The sequence below is a fragment of the Pipistrellus kuhlii genome, unplaced genomic scaffold, assembly GCF_014108245.1.
Source record: "Pipistrellus kuhlii isolate mPipKuh1 unplaced genomic scaffold, mPipKuh1.p scaffold_m20_p_8, whole genome shotgun sequence".
Classification (NCBI taxonomy): Eukaryota; Metazoa; Chordata; class Mammalia; order Chiroptera; family Vespertilionidae; genus Pipistrellus; species Pipistrellus kuhlii.
Genome location: NW_023425584.1, coordinates 59,660,972 through 59,673,553, shown reverse-complemented (window position 1 = coordinate 59,673,553; position 12,582 = coordinate 59,660,972). Strand labels below are relative to the sequence as shown.

The window sequence follows — 12,582 nt, the reverse complement described above, 5'->3', positions numbered from 1 at the left end:
GTCTCTGGTGCCTGGTGGTGAGAGTTAGAAGGAAGCAGCCTGGGTCCTGGATGCTGGAGGGAAGCCAATGCCGGCAGCCAGGGAAAGGAAGGCCTACTCTTGCACAAATTTTTGTGCATCAGGCCTCTAGTTAGTAAATAAATAGCTAATTAGTGCAAAGTATAGAAAACTAATTCTCCTAAAATTTTGTTGATTCAATTTGGAAAAAATAAATCAGCAATGGTTGGCAAATGCTTAGATATGAGGGATTAACAGGGAAGAAGCAAAGATGTAGTTTAAATTTTGGTTACTTCATTAAAGAGTAGTATCAATTCCAATACAGAAAACAGAGAGGGATTGGGATTGGGAATAAGATAGTAAATTACATTTGGGACATTATTAGTCTGGCTCTTTTAGAAGGCATTCCAGCAGAGGTACTAGTAGGTAGGTAAACATTTAGGTTTAAAATTATGGAAGAAAGAAAATCTTAGTTAGACATATAAACCTGGGACTCATCAGAATATAGATTATAAACTAAGCTAGGGGGTGATTGTTGTTATCCAGAGTGATGGTATGAAGAATGAAAAGTAGAAAGGATAACAATGATAATGGTATTTTCTATGGCTTACTGAACAGCATTTATGGATGTCCATAGAGAAAAGGCATTGGTTCTTGAAGAAATGCCATGGGTTCTGCTTCCTCAGGATCTCCTCCCCAAACATTCGACCTGCAGTGGTCAGAAGTACAATTAAGATGTAAGTCAGACTGGGATCCAGGTCCAACTTTTGCTCATAGCAACCGGGTGACCATGGAAACCCCCTTAATCAGCCATGTCTTACCTTCCTCATTTGTAAAACAGAAGCGCTAACACCTCGCTTCCATTCTAAACAAGGTTCGCAGGACTCACAAAACTTCATAACATAGGAGAAAGCCCTTTGGAGACTAAGAGGTACCCTTTAAATACAAGCTGGTATTATAATAATGTTCACACTCAGAGGGGAAATTCCTAACTCTATTTTGAGGTCTCATAAAATATGAAGAAAATGGAAAGTCCTTTGCCAAAGCTCATAAAAGCAAAATTGACAACATTTCTGACATGACTCATTTTTCCTTTGAAAACCAACTATCAGATAAGGGTCAGCCCATTTTAAATAGAAACTTAAGAAAAATAAAGCTTTTAAAGAGTTTTTTGTGTTTGTTTGTTTTTGTTTTTTTTTGATGAGACTGTTCTTTTTTGCATTGCTTATTTTGAAGGTGTCTATTACTTATATACAAGTTAATGCTTGGCTTTAACCCTAGCACTAATTTTTAAATTTTTCCCTTCAGAAAAAATATATTTGAATGGTGGCAAAATAATTAACATTTTCTATTATGTCATCAAATCTCCAATAACATTTCTTGTAGAGCTCTCAGTATTAACTAAAAGTTTTTAATGTTCTTATACTTATAAAATATTAATTCCATATGACTGGTCTAGAGACAAAAACAAAACAGGAAGTAGAGCATTTGCACTCCCAATGCTCCAGAGAATCTGTATTCTATAACTTACATTTTCTTTTATTTTTTTAACATATTTTTATTTCAAAGAGGAAGGGAGAAGGAGAGAGAGATGGAAACATCAATCATGAGAGAGAATTATTGATTGGCTGTCTTCTGCATGTCCCACACTGGGGATCTAGCCCACCCGGGCATGTGCCCTGAGGGAGAATGGAACATGGCCTACTGGTTCATAGGTCAACATTCAACCACTAAATCACACCAGCTGGGCTCTAACTTAAATTTTCAAATAGTAATTTGATCTCCTTTTCAAAAGTTTTTATTTATTTATATTAGAACCAACCTTCATTATCATTGTTCATGTATTTTGTTCTTGTAAACTCCAATTTAAAAACACTCTAGAACCTGTTATCCCAGCAGTTTATAAAAAAAATTTGGACTCTTGGTTGTATGTCAAGTGTTATTTGAAATACTCTGTCAAGAGTAGGACTTATGCTTTATGCTCATTATAATCTCTTCATTTTATTTTCACAACCAAAAATGTGCTCCAAATAAGAAAACATTATGAAAGTCACCATATGGCTTAGAAAATATTATATTTGGAGGGGGAAAAAAACACTTTGACTATACATTTGAATTTTGTAAAGCTTTGTAGAATAAGATGTTAAATACATATTCAGTGATATATGAATCATCAAATTTATTTTGTCTTTGCAGGTAATTTCTAAGTTGCATTGGCTCTAGGGAAATAAATATTAAAATTGTGGGCTATCACTCAATCATCACTAATATATCATTACACACTTTCTCAATGGGTCCTCAGACTCTTTCTCAACACAATGCCCCAGGCAGCCATCTCCAATGATTTAGAGTTGACAAAAAGATAAAATTTATTTACCATCCTGATAAATATTAATAATCAAATGTGTTTCATCCTACTTCATCTATAGCATAATATATAAAGTTATCTTTTTAAATATATATATATATATATTTTTTTATTGATTTCAGAGAGGAAGGGAGAGGAAGAGAGAGAGAGAAACATTGATGATTTGAATTATTGACTGGCTGCCTCCTGCACGCCCCACATTGGGGATGGAACCAGCAACCTGGGCATGTGCTCTTGATAGGAATTTTCAGTTCTCAGGCTGATGCTTTATCCAAGGAGCAAATCCGCCTGGAGCTAAACTTTATCTTTAAGTGTAAAAAACAAACAAAAACTTTCTTGTATCTTAATTTACAATATAAGTATTAACCCTACCAACAACTGTCTATTTTTCACAGGTATTAACACTAAAATTATCACTGTCCTATCAGTCCGCTCTCTGTCACCCCTCACTGCCATCCAAAAAAAGTGTTTGCTAATTCTTAATCACTAAATGCTTATTTAGTAATTATCACTACAATCATTTCAGATAAACTCTTAATTTAGGAAGGGAAGAGAATGTTGATTTTAAATCTTATGCAAACTTTGTTTTATCACTTCCATGACTACAGCCTTCTTTTACAATCTCAGCTAATCTTTTCATTACAAAATGGACATTTATTATGCACTAATGTGGAAAGTTATCATTATTCTTCTAGAATACATCCTTTTGTCTCTTATTGAATAACATTTGCTCCTTTTTTACATTCTTGTAGACTCTTCCAAATGAAACTCCACTAATTGCATCATAAAGTCACACCATGTAGCTTTTGAAATCATGCAGATGTATGTTGACAAAATAGCTATTTTGAACCTTGTACGTCGTCTTGAAGGAAGTGTGGTAATGACTGGGAAAGGAGATGTGTGAGAGAAATGAGTTGACGGTAAGCAGCTGTTCCTGTTTTAAACATCCCATCACGGGGAGCACATTTTATATCTGTCCCCCTTTCAAGTCAAAGCTTCAATAGATTCATCTTAGTCATTATTTACTTAATAGTATTTGGTAGGGTTTGGTTCTGATATTTGGAATAAGCTGCTTCGTGAGTATTATATTGCTCCCCTTGGCTGGGTACCCCTGGAAACTTTATTGTAGTGCACCATTCTTACTGACAATATAAAACTGACTTCTAATTTCTGTGGGAGAATGGAATAATATCTCTTTATAGCACAATAATGTGAGATCTTAAAAATGCAGCTCCTGTAAAAACACATTTGACAATATCCAGGGGTCCTCAAACTTTTTTAAGTGGGGGCCAGATCACGGTCCCTCAGAGAGGTGGAGGGCCGGACTATATGAACTACTAATTCCTACTGTAACACCTTGGCTGCGCTCACTGCCCAAAAAACCTGGCGGGCCGGATCAGACTCCTCTGCGGGCCGTAGTTTGAAGACCCCTGATATAGGCTTTAGAAGTGTGTTTTGTACAGACACATAATATGTGTATTTGTAGATTCCACATTTAAAACTCACCTTCTATCCACTTAGTAAGTCCTTGCTATGAGAAATCTTAATGACTACTTAAGAAAGGATCTTTATGTAAAAAAAAAAAAAAATGAATGTAAGTTGCTACAAAGATTTTATGTAAAACTATGAGTTGAACTTCACAGTTGAATGGTACATGTGACTGATATCCCTGGATTTGTGCAGTGCAACTTACACAATAGTTAGAGTCCCATGAGCCTGTAAAAATCTTGATATTAATATTTTGACCAATAGGTTTTATGGTAGAAAATGGGATAGTATGACTATGATATGATTCTTAGCTTTATGTCAATATAAACCCTAAAACAAAATATCCCCAAGTTTGCCAAGAGATTTACCATTTCATGTCTGTCCCAGTCAAACTGATTCTATTAAATGACATAAAAGTTCTAAATTGTGGTTTGCCATGCTCAGCTGTGAAGTGTGTTAAAAAATTCACTAACTTTAGCAGAACAGACAAGTAAATTAGAGTAGATTCAAGGTTATCCCTCCAACAGTGTCACTCTCACATGCATCTCAAAGTGTTTTCTTAAGTGGGAGTGACATCACTGCAAGTGCCCCTAAGACTCCATCAATCCTGCTCCTGTCTTGTCTATACCACAGTCCTTAGAAGAGGTAGACCCACATGGCATAGTGCAGCGTTTTTCAACCGCTGTTCCGCGGCACACTAGTGTGCCGCGAGATGTTGCCTGGTGTGCCGTAAGTGCAGACAAGACAAGAATTTTATAATTTTTCACTATTTTGTTTACTTAATATTTCATAATAAAGTAATTATAAAATACTTTCTTTGTGTTTATTTGATTCCTATTCAAGAGAATTACTTTATATATAGTCAATATAGGCACAGAGTTAAATTTTTTAACATTTTCTAATAATGGTGTGCCTCGTGATTTTTTTCATGAAACAAGTGTGCCTTTGCCCAAAAAAGGTTGAAAAACACTGGCATAGTGCATGTCATTTTCTCTGTTGGGCAAAGGAAGAGAAGCTCTATTCTGAGCACTAAACTGGACTCTCATATACAGACTAGTCAGAGGAAGTTCAGACTTTTGTTGAGAATGGGAAAGAAAGAAAACCTTGAGACCATCGTCAAGAGCAGCAGATTTGCATTGGAGCTGTTTCTGGCCCGATTCGATGCCTCCTTTGGCCACCTTTCCATGAGAACTGCAAGGCGAGACCCTCTGCTCACTGGGCCACTCATCTCAGTTAAAACTTAAAGGGAACAAATAATTCAATCTAACTATTGAGTGACTACATAAGTTTTATTGTTATCATCCATTTAACAAATATTTATAAATTCCATTGTTCTTATCCTCAGAAAGCTCATAGTCAAGTAGTGCAGACAGATGTAAACAAAATACTGCACTATAGTATCTTAAGTCCTAAATACATATATGAGCAAAATAGACAAATGCTTGCTCAACTTTGTTCAGGGTTTGGGCATAGAAAGGAAAGACCTTATACGGGAGAAGTTAGAGCAGGTAAAGGGAGTGGGAGGGGGGATCCAGAAGCATGTCAGTACCCCTTTTAGCCTCTCTAATCGCTGAAGGGTCTGCAAGGGGCTGTGGCTGGGACTTCCTCACAACAGAGCCAACTTTACCTACATCCTCGAGGTGGTGATGCCTTCTGGAAAGAAAGTGGATGTGGGTCCAAAGTGGATGAGGCGATAACAGAATGTGATCTCTGATTCCTACCTGGACCAATGTGCTTTTAAACACAGATCAGAGGAAATAATTCCTACCATTGTCACGGCCACTATTTCTTTCTCTCTGTGATTTCTGCACCAGCTACACACACCTCCTTTCCGTTCTATCAAAATGCTTTGTTTCCTGTCCTCAGGGTTCTCATATATACTGTTCCTGAAATCCTCCTCCTTCCCCAATGATCCAGTTATTTGCCATGTACACTTAATATTTCAGCTTCAACTTCATTCCCTCTGGAAGGTTCCCTGACCCCATATCCACCTCTGATCTGTGGAAATCAGATTCCCTTTATAAGTTCTCATGTTTCTCTGTACAAAACTTTTATAACACTTAGGCTATTTTAAATACTTGGCTAGTGTTTCCCATCTCACTAATTATGGACCAGTTGGCAACATATTAAACTGTTTTGTTCACAGTTATATTTTGTGAATGTGTTAATCTAGGCTTTATTTAATACACAAAAATAAAATGTGTGGTTAAATCAATTTGAAAAAGTTATCTGTGACAGTCTCCTTTATTGTGCCTACCTTGGTGATATCCTCCATTTTTTAATCTCCTAGATGTTTTTAGTTCTTTTTTATTGTACCCTCTCTTCTATAATCTCAAATAGCCAAAGGAAAAAAGATCTTTGCTCTATTAAGAGTAAGACTTAAAGAAAAAATCCTTAGTGTCTCCTTTTTCAACTTTGCTGTTCTTTTGATATATCTAACTTGGCAGTTAAAAAAAAAAATCTGAGAAAGAAAAGATCTCTGAACCACAGGCCCTTCCACAGTGGGATGGAGGAAATTTCTGTTATAAACAGAGGATGTCAGATGTTTCCTCTTCCATAACTTCTAAGAAAATTATTATTGCTAATAGCTAATCCCACTTAGGAATAAAGTAATTTAATACAAATCCAAGAAAATGAATCACAGAAATGTATTTGTTCCAGCCAGAGAAATAGATGGTAAACAACCTTCTCATCAAATTTGCTGTTGGTAAATTAAGAGAGATACGTGTACTTTAGTTATTGATAAGTTTATACCTCTTGATACTAAAGCAGAAACTATGTAAATGGTACCAGCGGGCATTAAAGTCAAACACTGGCACAGGTCTTCATAACTGTAGGTGCTTGAGTCTTCCCATATAATTTATAATCCAAGTCAAACTTTTTTTGAGAGTGTGAGAGGATACAAAAATAATTGAAATTATATAACTCTTGAAATGTTTAATTTTTTTCTAAGAAGATAGTCTTAGTACATAGTGGATATGTATTTTATTATTAAAATATGTTTTTAAAAGCATTTTCTTTTTAAATTGAAAAATAGCATGTCTGTGAAAATTAAAGCACAATGATGTTTCAATTCTTTTTATATCAACTATCTTGAATTCTATATAATAAAAGGCTAATTTGCAAATTGGCCAAACAGCAGAACATCTGGTTGCTATGATGCTCATTGGCCAACAGGGGGCAGACACTCAATGCAGAAGCTGCCCCCTGGTGGTCAGTGCGCTCCCATAGGTAGAGTACTGCTCAGCCAGAAACGGGGCTCTCAGCTGGCAAGCACAGCAGCTGTGACAGAAGCTCCCCAGCCTCTGCTGCAGTGCTAAGGATGCACCACTCCCTGCCGGCTCCCAAGCTGTCAGTCAGACATCCCCCAAGTGCTCCCGGACTGTGAGAGGGTGCAGGCCAGGCTGAGGAACTCCCCTGAGTACACGAATTTCATGTACTGGGCCTCTAGTATAACATAAATAGAACTTTCAGTTTTAACTCTGACATGTAAAGGGCTTGGAGGTTGTCACTCCCACCTATAAAAGAAGAAAAATGCTGGATAGCCTGACAATTAACTACTTGTTTATTTTATTGATAGGTTTTTAGAGAGGAAGGGAGAGAAAGAGAGATTTTTTATTTCACTTAGTTATGCATTCATTGGTTGATTTTTGTATGTACTGGGGATCAAACCCCAAATTTTGGCATCTTGATGTATTGGGATGATTCTCTAACCAACTGAACTACCTGGCTGGGGCCTCATCTAATGTTTTTGACCCAACAGAGGATTAGATAGAATGGAAAACCACAATCCCTAACTCTGGAGAGATGGGAGAATCGAGAGAATCAGAGCTAAGTCACAGCCACTGGAGACATACACTGGTAGGAACATTTAAATGGTGATTTGGATTAATTTCTGGGTGCTGACAGTAGACTGGGGCGAGAATGAGAAACTCCTGGAGACCACAGTCTTAGAAGGGGTCCCATACTTTTGTGGATTTTACCTGCAGGAGTCCTATCAGATTCTCATGGTAGAGAGATCTAGGAAAAATGCCTATAGAGTTATATATATCATAGAGAAAATTAAATGTATTTACATATATTGAATTATATAACAGTATATATGTAATATATTATACTTTATAAGTTGACATTTAATTGTAGATAATTTTAGTTTTTCTCTGGACACTTTTAAGATCTTTTTATCTTTGGCTTTATCATTGTATCAAATAAATTTATGAGTGGATATTTTACATGTTTATGTATCCCTCTTGTAAATTGTTGGGCAAAAAGAGGATGAATAATTAAATTAAATTCTGAGAAACCTAAGGTGTTGTCCCTTTTAATATTGTATTTCCACTAAACCTCTACTCTTTCAGTAGCACCCTGCATACATCTTAACCTACCCATATTTTCATCCAACTCTTTGACAATTTCTTTAGACCTATTTTCCAATTTATTAATATTCTCACATTCCCAACACCTGACCACTTTAAAATTAAGGTTCTGCCTGTGGGTGTCCACACATTGAATTTGTATGAATTTCCATTCCAAAATGGTGGAAGTGCAGGCTTAAGATCAGGAAAACTCAGGAGACACTCTGTCTCTCCCCTGCTCCATTCTGAGTCAATACCCAAGGAGAGAGACTACTTTGTGCGAAAATAACCCCTCCAAGATTTCTCCGAAGTGTTTTTGTCATTCCTATTTGCATTTGGCTTTGCCTTCTATTTCCCATGCACATATTGCCCAGTATCCCAAGCTCCTGCCCACTAATTACAAGCTGGCGACCTCAGAGCAATTGCCAGCTATTGAAGTGAAGCCTTCTTTCTCATCGTTTCTAGTCTTAGCTTGTCCTCTATGGACACCAGCCTGGATAAGCCTTAAAATCGTGTTTCAATCCCACCCCCTCATGTAGTAGCTATTTATTGTGTTTCAATTTTTACCCAATATGGACAGATCCTCTCCACTAGGAAGAGTTTCGCTACATATTTGCCATGAAGTTGGAAAGGGAGGGGCCCTCTTGCCACTTGCATTACTTTTATGATCAGACCAGAATAAAATATTCTACGGAGTAAGAAGAAAGATTTGGTAAGACACCAATTTTCCTTAGAATATTGTCAAATGTTTAAACAGAGTATTTTATAAATATAAGAGCAGCAGTCATAATTGTCATTTTCATAAAATGATATTTCCAGAAAGTCTGTCTCTGCATAATTTGCCTTCTCTTTGTGTCAAAACAGAGCTCTCTTTGCTCTGAAGAAGCTTGAATCAATTTATTTTTCTCAAACCAAGGCGCAGGATATACGGTCCGGCCCATCATTGAAGCAACCATCATTGAAGAGCATGTCATTCTACTTGGCTGCCTTTTGGCTTTGAGGTCTCTGTGCTTCACCTCTCCCGGAAGAAGAAGCACGTGTGAAAAACTTTTATGAGCACGGCTCAGTGAAGACATCTTGACTTCGGGATTAAACTGAAAACCAAAAGCAAAGTTAATAGCCACGCATTAGCTGGTTCAGGCACTGACTCATTAGCTTGTTAGCGCAACACATCACCAGTTGGTCACTCTCCTGTGAAGAGTAATGCAAACCATCCGGCCTTCCTCCCATTGGGCTGCCCAGTGAGAGGCATGTGATTTTCTTCTCATACCAGCTTGAAATGAGGCAAGTTTAATAGCAAGCAGGAAGAGCTTTCTCTGTTGCAATATTTAAAAGGAGAGTGGGCACGTCATTTCTTTCACCATTACTTGAAAAGTTGCAAACATGCCTTTCTGCACGGATAGCTTCTTTTCTGTAGGTCAGTAGGTCATGTTGCTTTGGAGAGCTGCTCTTAAAATTAAAGGACATGTAGATGTTCACATATTTACAGTCCCATGTAAAAAATCTTCTCATTTTGATTAAGTGATTTCCTCTAAAAGTGATATTCTAGCCCTGCAGCTTGGCTCAGTGGTTGAGTGTCGACATATGAACCAGGAGATCAGGGTTCAATTCCCAGTCAGGCCACATGCTCTGGTTGTAGGCTCAATCCCCAGTAGGGGGCATGCTGAAGGCAGCCAATCAATGATTCTCTCTCATCACTGATGTTTCTATCTCTCTCTCCCTCTCCCTTGCTGTCTGAAACCAATAAAAATATATTTAAAAAATAAAAAGTTGTATTCTATTATAGCTATGGGTGTATTTTTTAAAAAACTTTATTTCAAATCAGCTTTGCAGGGAACCCCTGGAATAGTATACTATTAAGGAAGAAGCTTGGGGACTTAACCACAGGAGCTTTGGAGTTGTTTATAAGTCTGGTGCCTAGAAATAGAAAGTTTTAAAACATTTTCAACTCTCTATAAAAGGCATTCATTTGATCAATAATTATTATTTAACATGTCTTACTATAAAAGAAAGCATGAACAAGTTAACCTTTAAGATATAAAGGAATTGGATGCAAGTTACCTGGGTGTACTTTCTTAATATTTTCTTCTATAAGTAGCTTTAGTGATTATACTTTCGATGCTTTGCCTATCTGCTTCAGTAACCTTCCTTCTTTCTCACCTTTCCTCCTCACCTCCCTCCCTCATTCCCTTTATTCCCCCCCCCTCTCTCTCTCAATGAAAATATCCTACTCCTATTTAGTTAACCATTCTATTAGAAAACAAAGCTATTGAAACTCATGTTCTCCACTGCTTACTTGGTAGCTTAAACTAATGTCAAACAAAGAAATAAGAGAATATATAAATAGTTTGAAGGCAAGTGTTGAATATGATGGTGTCAGGAATATGTACCTGCCAAGGACTTCCTCAATAAGACAATTTTACTATCTTGAAATAGTCAGTGTTCCTGGGTACAATCCTCAACCATCAGAGTGATTCAGGGATGCTAGTTAAAATGCAGTTTCTGGGACCTGCCAGTACCCAAAGAATCTGATTTAGGGAGTATAAACTGGGACTTTTGGTTTCACATAATTAATAAGCCCTTTGCAGGATGACCAGAGTGATTCATACCCCAGGGCGCTGAGCCAGATGGCCGGAGTTTGAGTCTTGCTTTTTCCACTCGCTCGCTGTGTGATTTGGGAAACTTACTTAATCTCCCTATACCTCAGTTTCCTCATATGTTAAGCAGCTATAATAATAGTGCTTGCTGGAGGAAACAAATAGCACAACACAGATAGTGTTTAGAAGCGTGGCTGGCACATAATTAACAACCTACAATGTTAACAATTGTGATTCTATTTTTAGCAATTAAAATGTTAGAACCCCAGAACATTTCCATCACCCCAAAGAGCTCCTTATGCCCCTTTGCTGGTAACATCACCCTGGCTCCGGGCAACTACCAATCTGCCCTTTATTAGTTTTTCTCTTTGTAAAGTTTTATATAAATGGAATCATGTGGTACATACCCTTTAGCGTCTGTTTTCCTCCCTCAGCATGTTTTTGAGATTCATCTATGTTGCTGTGTGTATTCGTAGTTCCTTCCTTCATATTGCTGAGTAGTATTTCATTACATGAATGTGCCATAATGTGTTCATCCACTCATCTGTTGCTGGACATTTGAGTTCTTTCCAATTTGGGGCTGTTATGAATATGTTATGAATAGTCCAAATAGCTTATTTGTTGGCAGACAGTGTTAGTTTTTCTATTAAAAAAAAAATATGAAGGCAAAGACCTAGGGTGTGCTCCTGTAAACATTCCCACGCCTTTCTTCCCTCTCAGGCATGCGTCTCCTTAAGGTCCCCACAGGACTTTCAACCAGGAGAGCAATGGGCGGAGGCAACTCCGCCCAGGCTAACCCCCTGAATCTGTCCCCAGAGCCCCCTTTTCTACGACCTTTCAGGGAGCCAAAAGCCACCCTATCTAGGCTCTCTTATTGCTTCTTCTGTCGTAAAAGCCTTTCCTTGCTTCACTGTCCCCAGCTTTTAATAAACACACTCTCAAAGTAACAATATAATCAACAACATATTGCTTCTTGGCCTTTTGGTTCAGATCGAGTATAATATCTGTTCTTACCAGTTTAACATCTAATAAGGTGTCTGTCTGAGGACAATATATTAAATGGCACTGGGAGCAGGGAGGTGGAATAGAGCTTGCTCCATCCACCCAGTATTGCTCTGGGAATGGTGCACACAAAAAGTAAACTCAGAGTCTGCCTTCATATGGCCAATTATTTTGGAATACCAAGACTCTTGTAAAAGCAGGGTGCAGTGAGGGACTAATTTAGAGAAGGAAAAGCAATATTAGAAACTAAGTGTGTTTTTGAACTAATTTAGAGAAGCGCTTAACCATAGCAATGGACTCTTGTTTACACACATCATATCATTGTATGGCTACACTGTTCTTTTTAAACTTGTCAATTTTTATTCATGTGAAATATCTTTAACTGGATCGAGAAAACATAGTTACCCTCAACAAATACTTTTGAACAAGTTTCCCACACTTTTGTTTTGTAGTATCCCATGAATGTTAACCCATTCATCTCAGGGACCTTTTATGTCCTTGTCTTCACTGGATGCTTTCTTTTCAATTTCTGGAAGTCAATGGAATTGTAAGTTACTTCTATGGTGAAGCATTTTAAAAGAATCATTAAAATGGATACCAGTTTGGTCTCTTTTTGAAGCACAATTTATGGAATGCTAGCGCTATGTAATGATATTAGGGACAAAGAAGTCAATATAATTATTACTTTAGGGCATAAAATAAAAATATGGGGATCTGCCATACTTTTAAATATAAAAAGCAATAAAATGCCCCAGTATCGCCACAGTCCAAGGAT

At 37.4% G+C, this 12,582-nt stretch overlaps 1 pseudogene; it reads left to right on the top strand.

Moving 5' to 3' along the window:
- Positions 1 to 11,770: 11,770 nt before the first annotated feature.
- On the top strand, positions 11,771 to 11,940 carry LOC118711993 (annotated as a pseudogene).
- Positions 11,941 to 12,582: the final 642 nt, after the last annotated feature.